The sequence below is a fragment of the Macaca nemestrina genome, chromosome 8 (assembly GCF_043159975.1).
Source record: "Macaca nemestrina isolate mMacNem1 chromosome 8, mMacNem.hap1, whole genome shotgun sequence".
Lineage (NCBI taxonomy): Eukaryota > Metazoa > Chordata > Mammalia > Primates > Cercopithecidae > Macaca > Macaca nemestrina.
Genome location: NC_092132.1, coordinates 116,911,081 through 116,923,826, shown reverse-complemented (window position 1 = coordinate 116,923,826; position 12,746 = coordinate 116,911,081). Strand labels below are relative to the sequence as shown.

The following is a 12,746-nucleotide window of genomic DNA, read 5'->3' as shown; positions in this document are numbered from 1 at the left end:
ATTTGTCACAAGAGTCTCAAAATAATTTTTAATAAAAATAAGTTTTGTTTCTTTCACTTAGAAAGTAATTCTATTCATAAATTTCTTTAGGAAAAGGAAGGCATGATACCAAATAAACAGAATCAAGCAACCAAAAAGGGATTTTATGGGCTGAACTGGATTGCTCCAAAATTTATATGTTGAAGCCCTAGTCCACAGTACCTCAGAATGTGACTGTATTTGGAGTTAGGGCCTTACAACATGCAATTAAGGTTAGATGAGGTCATATGGGTGCACTTCAATCCAATAGAACTAGTGTCATTATAAGATAAGAAAGAGTCCCCAGGGGCATGCATGCAGAGGAACAGTTATGTGAAGAGACAGCAAGAGGACGCCCATCTGAAAACCAAGGAGAGAGGCTTCAGAGGAAACTCAACTCTGCCACCACCTTGATCTTGGACTTCCAGCCTCCAGAATTATAGGAAAATAAATTTCTGTTGTTTAAGCCACCCAGTGTGTGATATTTTGTTATGACAGTCCAAGTTGACTAACACATGGGTGTCATAACTCTACAAAAAAAAAAAAAAAAGGTAGGAGTCACTACCTTTGCTCAAGAAGGCCATTTCTATGCAAACCTTGTCACCCTGAAGCCAGATTCTGCTCTTCATTAATCCCCAAGCCCATTTCAAATTCTTCAGTTGCAGAGAAAATTACAATAGCAGTCTACCTAAGCTACATGTGGCTGCCTCCATCCACAGCCAGGTTGCTGCAGAGCAGCTCCTTTTCAACTCTTCTTGTCCTCACCTTGTCTTTTCAACACCCATAGAAGTTTTTCCCTACAGTGTCATGGCCAAAGAATTGCCCTTCAGGTACCAACCCCAAGTCTCTTTACCAAGCTCTACCAAGCTGCTGCTATGCCATCAGGAGCCCCAGTGTCTTGAGAAATATAACTCAGAGTTGCTGCTCTTCCGTTTGCTCATTCTATTCTCCTAGAGCTGAGTAATTTGAAAATAATGCAATTGCTTGGCGTCTCTGTGTGTGTTTTACGTCCAATCAACCTGAGTGACGTGAACTGATTTGACAGCTTCTGCCAAGTACGTACAGATGAGTGGTGCACCCACTCACCGTGCACCCCAGCATGAGGAGCTGCCAGGCCCCGGGCGGGGGCAAAGCAGATTTCTTCCCCTGTCACATCCTACTTTCTTTAGGATGGAACTCTGAAGTGTGAGCCTCTGTTTTCAAATCTGTAAAATGGGGATAATAATATTTCTTTTAGGTTGGGTGCAGTAGCACATGCCTATAATCCCAACACTCTGGGAGTCCAAGGCAGGAGGATCACTTGAACCCGGGAGTTCAAGACCAGTCTGGGCAACATAGTGAGACCCATCTTTACAAATAAATAAAAGAATAAATAATATTTATTTTATACAATTGTTATGAGGACTAAATAAATATGTGAGGGACCTAGCAAACCTAATGTTTAACACAAACCAATTCACTTCCCATCAGTTTCTTCATCTGACAAAAAAAAAAAGAAGAAAACAAAAAGAAAAAGAATAAACTCACCACCATTGCAAAATGATCCAATGATGTCATATGCGGGAGACATGCATATGCATAATATCATCTGCATGGAAAGTCTAATGGTGATCACTTCTATTTACGTAATCAATAGATAGCACTTACCACATAGCGCTTACCATGTGCCAGGCGCTGTTCAAAGCACTTTATAAACATGAATTAATTTAATTCCTACAACAACCCTGAGGTAGCTCCTAATCTTAGACTGTTTTTACAGATGAGGAATCCTATACGAAGAGGTCAAGTGATTTTCCCAAGGTCACATGACTAGTAAAGGCAGAACTGGGATCCAAGCACAGTCCCAGAAACTTTCCACGTGCAGGCATGTGACTGCCTAGCCCCATTGTCTAAGTCCCGCTGGGAGGTCTGGAGGTGAAGTCCGCTTCTTTGAGGAGGGTATTCTGCTTCTTCTCCTGGTCTTCTCCAGGCACTGCCGAGGAATCTGCAAGGAGAAACCATGATCCTGTCACTGTCCTCAGCTGGGCTGCCATGAAATCACAGTAAGATGGGCTACGAGGGCCGCAGCAGGGGAGAACAGGAGAGGGAAAAGTTGGGCGTGCCACCTGCCAACCCTGCCATCAGTCAGAGCCCCTTTCCCTTGTCCCTTCTCAGCCCAAGCTCAGCTTTCAGGCACCCACTGAGGCCTCTCAGCTCCAAACCATAACTAAACAGCACCATGTTTGTCACAGGCAGGGAAATCATTGCTGCTTGTTGTTGCTCAAGGCTGTTTTCCCCAGGCCTCTACCAGTCAGCATGCAAGAAAAAGGGCAGAGTGGGAATAGCTGCTGTTATTCCACATGCTACTTCCCTCCCTCTGTGCACAGGTGTGAGCACCCACCTGCACAGAGGGCTTCACAGCTGCAGGAAGAGAAACAAACCCAAGAGGAGCACCAGGGCAGCACAACTGAAGAGGGACTGGAGATGGAGTCCGATTTCTTTTACTCATTTATTCATTCATTCACTCTGCAAAGACCTACTGAGTCTACGTAGTGCCAGGCCCTCCTCTCAACCTACAGGTGTGGCAGTCAACAAGATATAGTCCTTGCCTTCCTAGAGTTTATTATTCTTAAACAAATAAGGGAATCTCAGAGAGCAACGAGCACTATAGAGAAAATAAAGCAGCCCAGGTGTGGGTGGTGTCCCATGCCTGTAATCCCAGCTACTCAGGAGGCTGAGGCAGGAGGATCAATTGAGCTCAGGAGTTCAAGGCCAGCCTGAGCAATACAGCAAGATCTCATCTCTAAAAGTAAAGGTTTTTGTTTGTTTGTTTTGTTTAAAAAAAAAAAAAAAAAAAAAAAGGAAAGCAAAGAAAGCAGAGCATTGGCCAGATGTGGTGGCTCACGCCTGTAATCGCAGCACTTTGGGAGGCTGAGGCTGGTGGATCTCTTGAGGTCAGGAGTTCAAAAGCCAGCCTGGCCAACTTGGCAAAACCATTGTCTTTACTAAAATTACAAAAATGCTTAGCCCGGCATGGTGATGGGCACCTGTAATCCCAGCTACCCGTGAGGCTGAGACAGGAGAATTGTTTGAACCCGGGAGGCAGAGGTTGCAGGGAGCCAAGATCATGCCACTGCATTCCAGGCTGGGCAACAGAGCGAGACTCCTTCAAAAAAAAAACAAAAACAAAAAACAGAAAGCAGAGCATTGAGACAGAGAGTGACTGAAGAGTTGCTAGGTGCAGCCACCTGAAGACCTAGAAAGAAGAGTGTGTCAGGCAGAGGTAACTCCAAGTGCAAAGACCCTGGGCTGGAAGCGCTAAGTATGTTAGAGAGATACTGTGGTTAGTGTAATTGTAGTTTAATAAACAACGGGGAAAGTCCTAGGAGATGCAGTCAAATGTCCATCTATAGAAGGCATCAAAGGCCTTTTGGTCAATAGATGTTTGCCAGTTGGTAAATTATTTACACTGAAAAATAATAGAAAACTGTTGTCCCCAGTCCTGGAGCCAGTGTGGTGGAGTGGGGAGAATTCCACACTGGGAGTCAGAAGGCCTCTAGTTATCTTGTCAGATCAATTAACATCATGAACCTTCATCTTCTCATCAGAAAGTGGAAAAAGGACCCTGCTTTGGAGGTGCTGGTGAGAATCAACTGTAGCAGTGGCCGGGCGCAGTGGCTCACACCTGTAATCCTACCACTTTGGGAGGCTGAGGCAGGTGGATTACCTGAGGTCAGGAGTTCACGACCAGCCTGGCCAACATGGTGAAACCCCATCTCTACTACAAATGCAAAAATTAGCTTGGCATGGTGGTACACACCTGTAATTCCAGCTACTCAGAAGGCTGAGGCAGGAGAATCACTAGAACCTGGGAGGCGGAAGTTGCAGTGAGCTGAAATCCAACACTGCACTCCAGCCTGGGTGACAGAGCGAGGCTCCATCTCAAAAAAAGAAAAAAAAAATGCAGCAGTGTACACAAAAACATGGCAGTGTATTATTTGGCATATGAGGTGGCCAAAAACTGGGGAGTGTTGGTATTTCTAGCCTGAGCATTATGGGACCTTAGGCAAGTTCCTTAAGAGAAAAAGGACAGATATCATTTATTGAGTATCTACAAGGGGGAGGCCCCTGCACTGGGAAGTGTTCATGGGTTACACCTCCTTCCCAATTTGTGCTGTGAGGGGGCAGGACCCAGTGATACCCAAGATTCCGTAAGCTTAGACGTTTTCCATGGGACCACCAAGCCAGGAGAGACAAAGGATGTCATTCCAAGGAGAGCCAGGACAAGAGCAGTGCCAGGCAGGGCCTGAGGAAAAGGGATCTGCAAGAGTTTCCAGAATCCACAGGGCCTCCATGATGGTTAATATGAGGTGCTGTCTTGACTGGATTGAGGGATGCCTAGATGGCCGGTGAGGCATCGTTTCTAGGCACATCTGTGAGGGTGTTTCGGAGGAGATTGGTGGGCGAGTCAGTGCATTGAGAGAGAAAGACCTGCCCTCGGTGTGAGGGGCAGCATCCCACGGGCTGGCGGGCCCAGCTGGCAGATCGCAGATGGAACAAAGGGGATACTCAGCTCCCTCTTGCTTCCTCTCTGTGTCTCAGAGCAGGACGTCTTTTTCTCCTCCCGCCTTTGGACATCACACTCCAGGTTCTCAAGGGGATTCAGTGCACCCTGAGCTTAGGACAAGAAAAGACCTTCACCTTCCCCTCCTAGCAAAATGTGTTCTTGTTTGTGAAAAAAAAAAAGTTACAAACTCAGCCCAAGTCATTAGCCTTCATTCTGTCTTTGTCTTTCCCGCTGAAGGCAATGCTCCTGCCCCTGCTGGAAGTCCTGAAACTTTCCCACCAGAAGAAATATTCCCCTTCTTTCTTCCCCGCTTCTTTCCTTCTTCGTTCCCTTCCTCCCTCTCTTTCTTTCTTCCTCCCAGGCTCCCTCCCTGTCCTCCCCCTCCCCGGGGAACTCTCCTTGGCTTTATCTCTACAGGAAACCTGGAGACGCAGGGAAATTCTTCCAGCGGCTCTGCTCTCCTCAAACCTGGAGAGAGTGATTTTCCTTCTCACTCCTTGAGGGCTTCCCTCCTGCTCTGGCACTTCCCCAGCCTTCACAAAGGAGGCTGCGGGTGAGGGTTTTTCCATTTAATTTCATTTTTCATCATTTTTACCCTTTTTGGATGGTTCACATCTGAGGGTCTCGGTGGATTAACTGGCCAATCAGATTTCATTATGAGCCCAAGTAGTTCTTATCATTAAACCTGTAATTTATTTCTTCTGTGTTTCATAAAATGTGAAATATTACCATTCTCCAGGAGCTTGAAGAGTGCAGGGATGCTCCATTAAGTTCAACACTGCTCCTCCATAAGAGGCTGTAATTATATGCGGATTTTTTTTTAACAGCTAAGTTTCTACTTGCAGATGCTAACAAAAGAAATAAGCTTTTAATCCAAACATAATTAATATGAATTACCTCCCTGGTACACCCTGGCTTTGCACCATTAAACTTAATTTTTGTTTTGCATGATAATTGTGTTATCATTACCGTTTATAGGAGAACTCAGGGACCCTCACTTTGTTTTCAGTCAAGACCAATGGGACTGGGAATGACTTCCCTCCCCTCTGCCAGCCAGACGCCTTTCGGCCAGCCTTCTTGAGCCGTCCCTCCCAGCCCCGGTGGCCTAGGGAGGCTGGGGTCACAGGCTGCATTGCCAGCCAGAGACCTTACTCCAATGAAAAAAGGAAACAGATTCCTACTTACACATTGGAGGATTTGCCACCCTGGAGACAGGCACAGCCAGAGCTGCTGCTTAATCATCAGCATCAGCATCAGCATCATCATTATTATCATAATTGCTATTATTGTTCCTAACAGTAATGAGTACTACACAATTTCTCTGCAGCCTGCTCCAGCTACCCTGCTAGTGGTTATTTCTCACAACTATCTGGGGATCCTGGACTCTGGATTAGTTAAGCAAAGCCCCACAAAATCTTAGATTGAGCTCCAAACCCTGAGTCTTATTAAGGGTTCTGTTCAGGACTCTGTTCAAGAACAGTTGATTCTTTCTCACCTCTGTGTGCCTCAGACTACCTCTTTGCCTCTCACTCCATGGCAAACATTTACGTTTCTTGAATCTGAGAAGGAAACTGAAAATGATACTCTTTCTTTAATCAAAGAGTTATTAAATACCTCCTACGGACTAGACAGTAGATAGATAGATAGATAGATAGATAGATAGATAGATAGATAGATAATAGACATAGATTAGATAGATAGATAGATAATAGACATAGACTAGACGGATAGATAGATAGATAGATAGATAGATAGATAGATAGATAGACAGATAAATAGATAGATAGGCAATAGATTGATGATAGATAGATAGATAGACATCCCATGACCCCTGCCATCAAGGAATTTACAATCTAGTCGAAGGAGGAATATAGACACTCAAATGTTTAAGAAAAAGAGGAATTAAATGACAACACAAAACAATGCCAAAAATGACAAATGGAGCACCTAAGAGTGTGAGCACTCACGGAAGAGGTGATTGCAGAAGTGCTCAGGGAAGACTTAGAATAGGAGCAAGAGCTTGGGCTGGACTCTGCGCATGGGGAGAATTTATGGAGGTGACACTGTGGAGCAGAAGCTGCGGGGAGGGTGAGCACAGGCCTGGAGGAGGGAACACTCTGGGCACAGCCTTGAGGGAACCAACCTGGCTACAGCAAGATCTCCCTGCAGAGGCACAGGAGATGGGCTGGAAAGGTAACCTGGAGTCAGAACATGAAGAGCTCTGAGTGCTAGACCAGGTCATGGAGAGACATGGAATAATCTCAAATAACAGGGAGGCCTTTGTGGAAGTGGTGTCATCTGCTGGTCAGCCTGGGGCATGTGGCAGGTGGGTTAGACAAAGAAGAGTCCTAGGCCAGGAAGGCAGGAAACCATGGCAACCGTGGGCAGCAATGAGAGCTCAACTTGTGTGGGAGAAAAGGACTAAAAAAAAGAAATAGCTAAAAGAGAGTCCATAGTACTTACAAAGGGAAAGGAGAGAGAGAAAACAGAGGATGGAATGCCTGGTAACTCACAGTATTTAACAGAAATGATCACTCTAGGTGCTCTGCACTCAAAATGTAACACTAGTTGCCTAACACAAAGTTAGCACTCATGACTACTGGCTCCTGCTACCTATTAGTATTAGTATTAATAGTAATTAGTATTAATCTGTGTTATGATTACTCAAATACTATACTATTTTGTCCTCCCAGTGTCCCTGTACAATTGTCCAGGATACTCTCTTACATATATTATATAGTTGGGCAAAGGAAATTCACTGGGAAATTGAGAAATTATCAAAATGTGATTTATTTTTCAGTGGCCAAGCAACAACCATGGGTCTTCAGATTCTTTCCTCAACAATGTCACTTAAAAAACTAAGATGATAATAATAAGCAGTGCCCAGCCCAAGCCCCCACATCAGTAACAAAGCCATGAGAGTTCTCCACAGACTAATACAATATCAATGTAGCAAAGTTGCAGTTGTACCACATAAATATGTACAAATTTTAAAAAATAAAAAACAAAATAAAATAAAACCTATGGATTGAGGTCGGGAGCAAGATGGCCGAATAGGAACAGCTCCAGCCTCCAGCTCCCAGTGCGAGCGACACAGAAGACGGGTGATTTCTGCATTTTCAACTGAAGTACTGGGTTCATCTCACTGGGGAGTGCTGGACAATCGCTGCTGGTCAACTGGTGCAGCCTGACCAGCGAGAGCTGAAGCAGGGCAAGGCATCACCTCTCCTGGGAAGTGCAAGGCGGAAGGGAATCCCTTTTCCTAGCCAAGAGAAACTGAGACACGCAACACCTGGAAAATCGGGTCACTCCCACCCTACTACTGCGCTTTACCAAGGGTCTTAGCACACGGGACACCAGGAGATTATATCCCACACCTGGCTCAGAGGGTCCCATGCCCACAGAGCCTCCCTCATTGCTAGCACAACAGTCTGAGATCTAACTGCAAGGCAGCAGCGAGGCTGGGGGAGGGGCGTCCGCCATTGCTGAGGCTTAAGTAGGTAAACAAAGCCACCAGGAAACTCGAACTGGGTGGAGCCCACCACAGCTCAAGGAGGCCTGCCTGTCTCAGTAGACTCCACCTCTGGGTGGTCTGACAGCTGTCTGACAGCTTTGAAGAGAGCAGTGGATATCCCAGCATGGAGGTTGAGATCTGAGAACGGACAGACTGCCTCCTCAAGTGGGTCTCTGACCCCTGAGTAGCCTAACTGGGAGACATCCCCCACTAGGTGCAGACCCACACCTCACACCTCACATGGCAGGGTACACCACTGAGATGAAGCTTCCAGAGCAAGAATCAGACAGCAGCACTTGCTGTTCAGCAATATTCTATCTTCTGCAGCCTCTGCTGCTGATACTCAGGCAAACAGGGTCTGGAGTGGACTCAAGCAATCTCCAACAACCTACAGCTGAGGGTCCTGACTGTTAGAAGGAAAACTAATCAACAGAAAGGACACCCACACCAAAATCCCATCAGTATGTCACCAGCATCAAAGACCAAAGGCAGATAAAACCACAAAAATGGGGAAAAAGCAGGGCAGAAAAGCTGGAAATTCAAAAAAGCAGAGCGCATCTCCCCCTCCAAAGGAACGCAGCTCATCACCAGCAATGGATCAAAGCTGGATGGAGAATAACTTTGACGAGGTGAGAGGAGAAGGCTTCAGTCAATCAAACTTCTCAGAGCTAAAGGAGGAACTATGTACCCAGCGCAAAGACACTAAAAATCTTGAAAAAAGAATGGAAGAATGGATCACTAGAATAATCAATGCAGAGAAGGCCATAAATGAACTGACAGAGATAAAAACCATGACACAAGAAATACATGACAAATGCACAAGCTTCAGTAACCAACTTGATTAGCTGGAAGAAAGAGTATCAATGATTGATGATCAAATGAATGAAATGAAGAGAGAAGAGAAGTGTAGAGAAAAAAGAGTAAAAAGAAATGAACAAAGCCTCCAAGAAATATGGGATTATGTGAAAAGACCAAATCTATGTCTGATTGGTGTGCCTGAAAGTGAGGGGGAAAATGGAACCAAGTTGGAAAACACTTTTCAGTATATCATCCAGGAGAACTTCCCCAACCTAGTAAGGCAGGCCAACATTCAAATTCAGGAAATACAAAGAACACCACAAAGATACTCCTCAAGAAGAGCAACTCCAAGACACATAATTATCAGATTCACCAAAGTTGAAATGAAGGAAAAAATGTTAAGGGCAGCCAGAGAGAAAGGTCGGGTTACCCATAAAGGGAAGCCCATAAGACTAACAGCAGATCTCTCGGCAGAAACTCTACAAGCCAGAAGAGAGTGGGGGCCAATATTCAACATTCTTAAAGAAAAGAATTTTCAACCCAGAATTTCATATCCAGCCAAACTAAGTTTCATCAGTGAAGGAGAAATAAAATCCTTTACAGATAAGCAAATGCTTAGAGATTTTGTCACCACCAGGCCTGCCCTACAAGAGATCCTGAAGGAAGCACTAAACATGGAAAGGAACAACTGGTACCAGCCATTGCAAAAACACTCCAAAATATAAAGACCATCGATGCTAGGAAGAAACTGCATCAACTAACGAGCAAAATAACCTGCTAATATCACAATGACAGGATCAAGTTCACACATAACAATATTAACCTTAAATGTAAATGAACTAAATTGTCCAATTAAAAGACACAGACTGAAAAATTGGATAAAGAGTCAAGACCCATCAGTTTGCTGTATTCAGGAGACCCATCTCACATGCAGAGACACACATAGGCTCAAAATAAAGGGATGGAGGAAGATCTACCAAGCAAATGGAGAACAAAAAAAAGCAGGGGTTGCAATCCTAGTCTCTGATAAAACAGACTTTAAACCATCAAAGATCAAAATAGACAAAGAAGGCCATTGCATAATGGTAAAGGGATCAATTCAACAGGAAGAGCTAACTATCCTAAATATATATGCACCCAATACAGCAGCACCCAGATTCATAAAGCAAGTCCTTAGAGACTTACAAAGAGACTTAGACTCCCATACAATAATAATGGGAGACTTCAACACCCCACTGTCAACATTAGACAGATCAATGAGACAGAAAGTTAACAAGGATATCCAGGAATTGAACTTAACTCTGCACCAAGTGGACCTAATAGACATCTACAGAACTCTCCACCCCAAATCAACAGAATATACATTCTTCTCAGCACCACATCATACTTATTCCAAAATTGACCACATAGTTGGAAGTAAAGCACTCCTCAGCAAATGTACAAGAACAGAAATTATAACAAACTGTCTCTCAGACCACAGTGCAATCAAACTAGAACTCAGGACTAAGAAAATCAATCAAAACCACTCAACTACATGGTAACTTAACAACCTGCTCCTGAATGACTACTGGGTACATAACAAAATGAAGGCAGAAATAAAGATGTTCTTTTGAAACCAATGAGAACAAAGATACAACATACCAGAATCTCTGGAACACATTTAAAGCAGTGTGTAGTGGGAAATTTATAGCACTAAATGTCCACAAGAGAAAGCTGGAAAGATCTAAAATTGACACCCTAACATCACAATTAAAAGAACTAGAGAAGCAAGAGCAAACACATTCAAAAGCTAGCAGAAGGCAAGAAATAACTAAGATCAGAGCAGAACTGAAGGAGATAGAGACACAAAATACCCTCCAAAAAATCAATGAAACCAGGAACTGATTTTTTGAAAAGATCAACAAAATTGATAGACCGCTAGCAAGACTAATAAAGAAGAAAAGAGAGAAGAATCAAATAGATGCAATAAAAAATGATAAAGGGGATATCACCACCAACCCCACAGAAATACAAACTACCATCAGAGAATACTATAAACACCTCTACACAAATAAACTAGAAAACCTAGAAGAAATGGATAATTTCCTGGACACTTACACTCTCCCAAGACTAAACCAGGAAGAAGCTGAATCCCTGAATAGACCAATAGCAGGCTCCGAAATTGAGGCAATAATTAATAGCCTACCAACCAAAAAAAGTCCAGGACCAGATGGATTCACAGCTGAATTCTACCGGAGGTACAAGGAGGAGCTGGTACCATTCCTTCTGAAACTATTCCAATCAATAGAAAAAGAGGGAATCCTCCCTAACTCATTTTATGAGGCCAACATCATCCTGATACCAAAGCCTGGCAGAGACACAACGAAAAAAGAGAATTTTAGACCAATATCCCTGATGAACATCGATGCAAAAATCCTCAATAAAATACTGGCAAACAGAATCCAGCAGCACATCAAAAAGCTTATCCACCATGATCAAGTGGACTTCATCCCTGGGATGCAAGGCTGGTTCAACATACACAAATCAATAAACGTAATCCAGCATATAAGCAGAACCAAAGACAAAAACCACATGATTATCTCAATAGATGCAGAAAAGGCCTTTGACAAAATTCAACAGCCCTTCATGCTAAAAACTCTCAATAAATTCGGTATTGATGGAACGTATCTCAAAATAATAAGAGCTATTTACGACAAACCCACAGTCAATATCATACTGAATGGGCAAAAACTGGAAGCATTCCCTTTGAAAACTGGCATAAGACAGGGATGCCCTCTCTCACCACTCCTATTCAACATAGTATTGGAAGTTCTGGCTAGGGCAATCAGGCAAGAGAAAGAAATAAAGGGTATTCAGTTAGGAAAAGAAGAAGTCAAATTGTCCCTCTTTGCAGATGACATGATTGTATATTTAGAAAACCCCATAATCTCAGCCCAAAATCTCCTTAAGCTGATAAGCAACTTCAGCAAAGTCTCAGGATACAAAATTAATGTGCAAAAATCACAAGCATTCTTATACACCAGTAACAGACAGAGAGCCAAATCATGAATGAACTTCCATTCACAATTTTTTCAAAGAGAATAAAATACCTTGGAATCCAACTTACAAGGGATGTAAAGGTATCCCTCTCCAAGGAGAACTACAAACCACTGCTCAGTGAAATAAAAGAGGACACAAACAAATGGAAGAACATACCATACTCATGGATAGGAAGAATCAATATCAGGAAAATGGCCATACTGCCCAAGGTAATTTATAGATTCAACACCATTCCCATCAAGCTACCAATGACTTTCTTCACAGAATTGGAAAAAACTGCTTTAAAGTTCATATGGAACCAAAAAAGAGCCTGCATCTCCAAGACAATCCTAAGTCAAAAGAACAAAGCTGGAGGCATCACGCTACCTGACTTCAAACTATCCTACAAGGCTACAGTAACCAAAACAGCATGGTACTGGTGCCAAAGCAGAGATATAGACCAATGGAACAGAACAGAGCCCTCAGAAATAATACCACACATCTACAACCATCTGATCTTTGACAAACCTGAGAGAAACAAGAAATGGGGAAAGGATTCCCTATTTAATAAATGGTGCTGGGAAAATTGGCTAGCCATAAGTAGAAAGCTGAAACTGGATCCTTTCCTTACTCCTTATACGAAAATTAATTCAAGATGGATTAGAGACTTAAATGTTAGACCTAAAACCATAAAAACCCTAGAAGAAAACCTAGGTAATACCATTCAGGACATAGGCATGGGCAAGGACTTCATGTCTAAAACACCAAAAGCAATGGCAACAAAAGCCAAAATTGACAAATGGGATCTAATTAAACTAAAGACCTTCTGCACAGCAAAAGAAACTACCCTCA

At 43.4% G+C, this 12,746-nt stretch overlaps 1 long non-coding RNA gene across 2 annotated transcripts in view; it reads right to left on the bottom strand.

The window, feature by feature from the left end:
* Nucleotides 1-570: 570 nt before the first annotated feature.
* Nucleotides 571-12,746, bottom strand: part of LOC105476588 (uncharacterized) — a 175,457-nt gene continuing 163,281 nt past the window's right edge. For both annotated transcript variants that reach the window (XR_011607099.1, XR_011607100.1), the window contains one exon: nt 571-2,002. This is a non-coding gene — a long non-coding RNA (uncharacterized lncRNA). The remainder of the gene's footprint in view (nt 2,003-12,746) is intronic.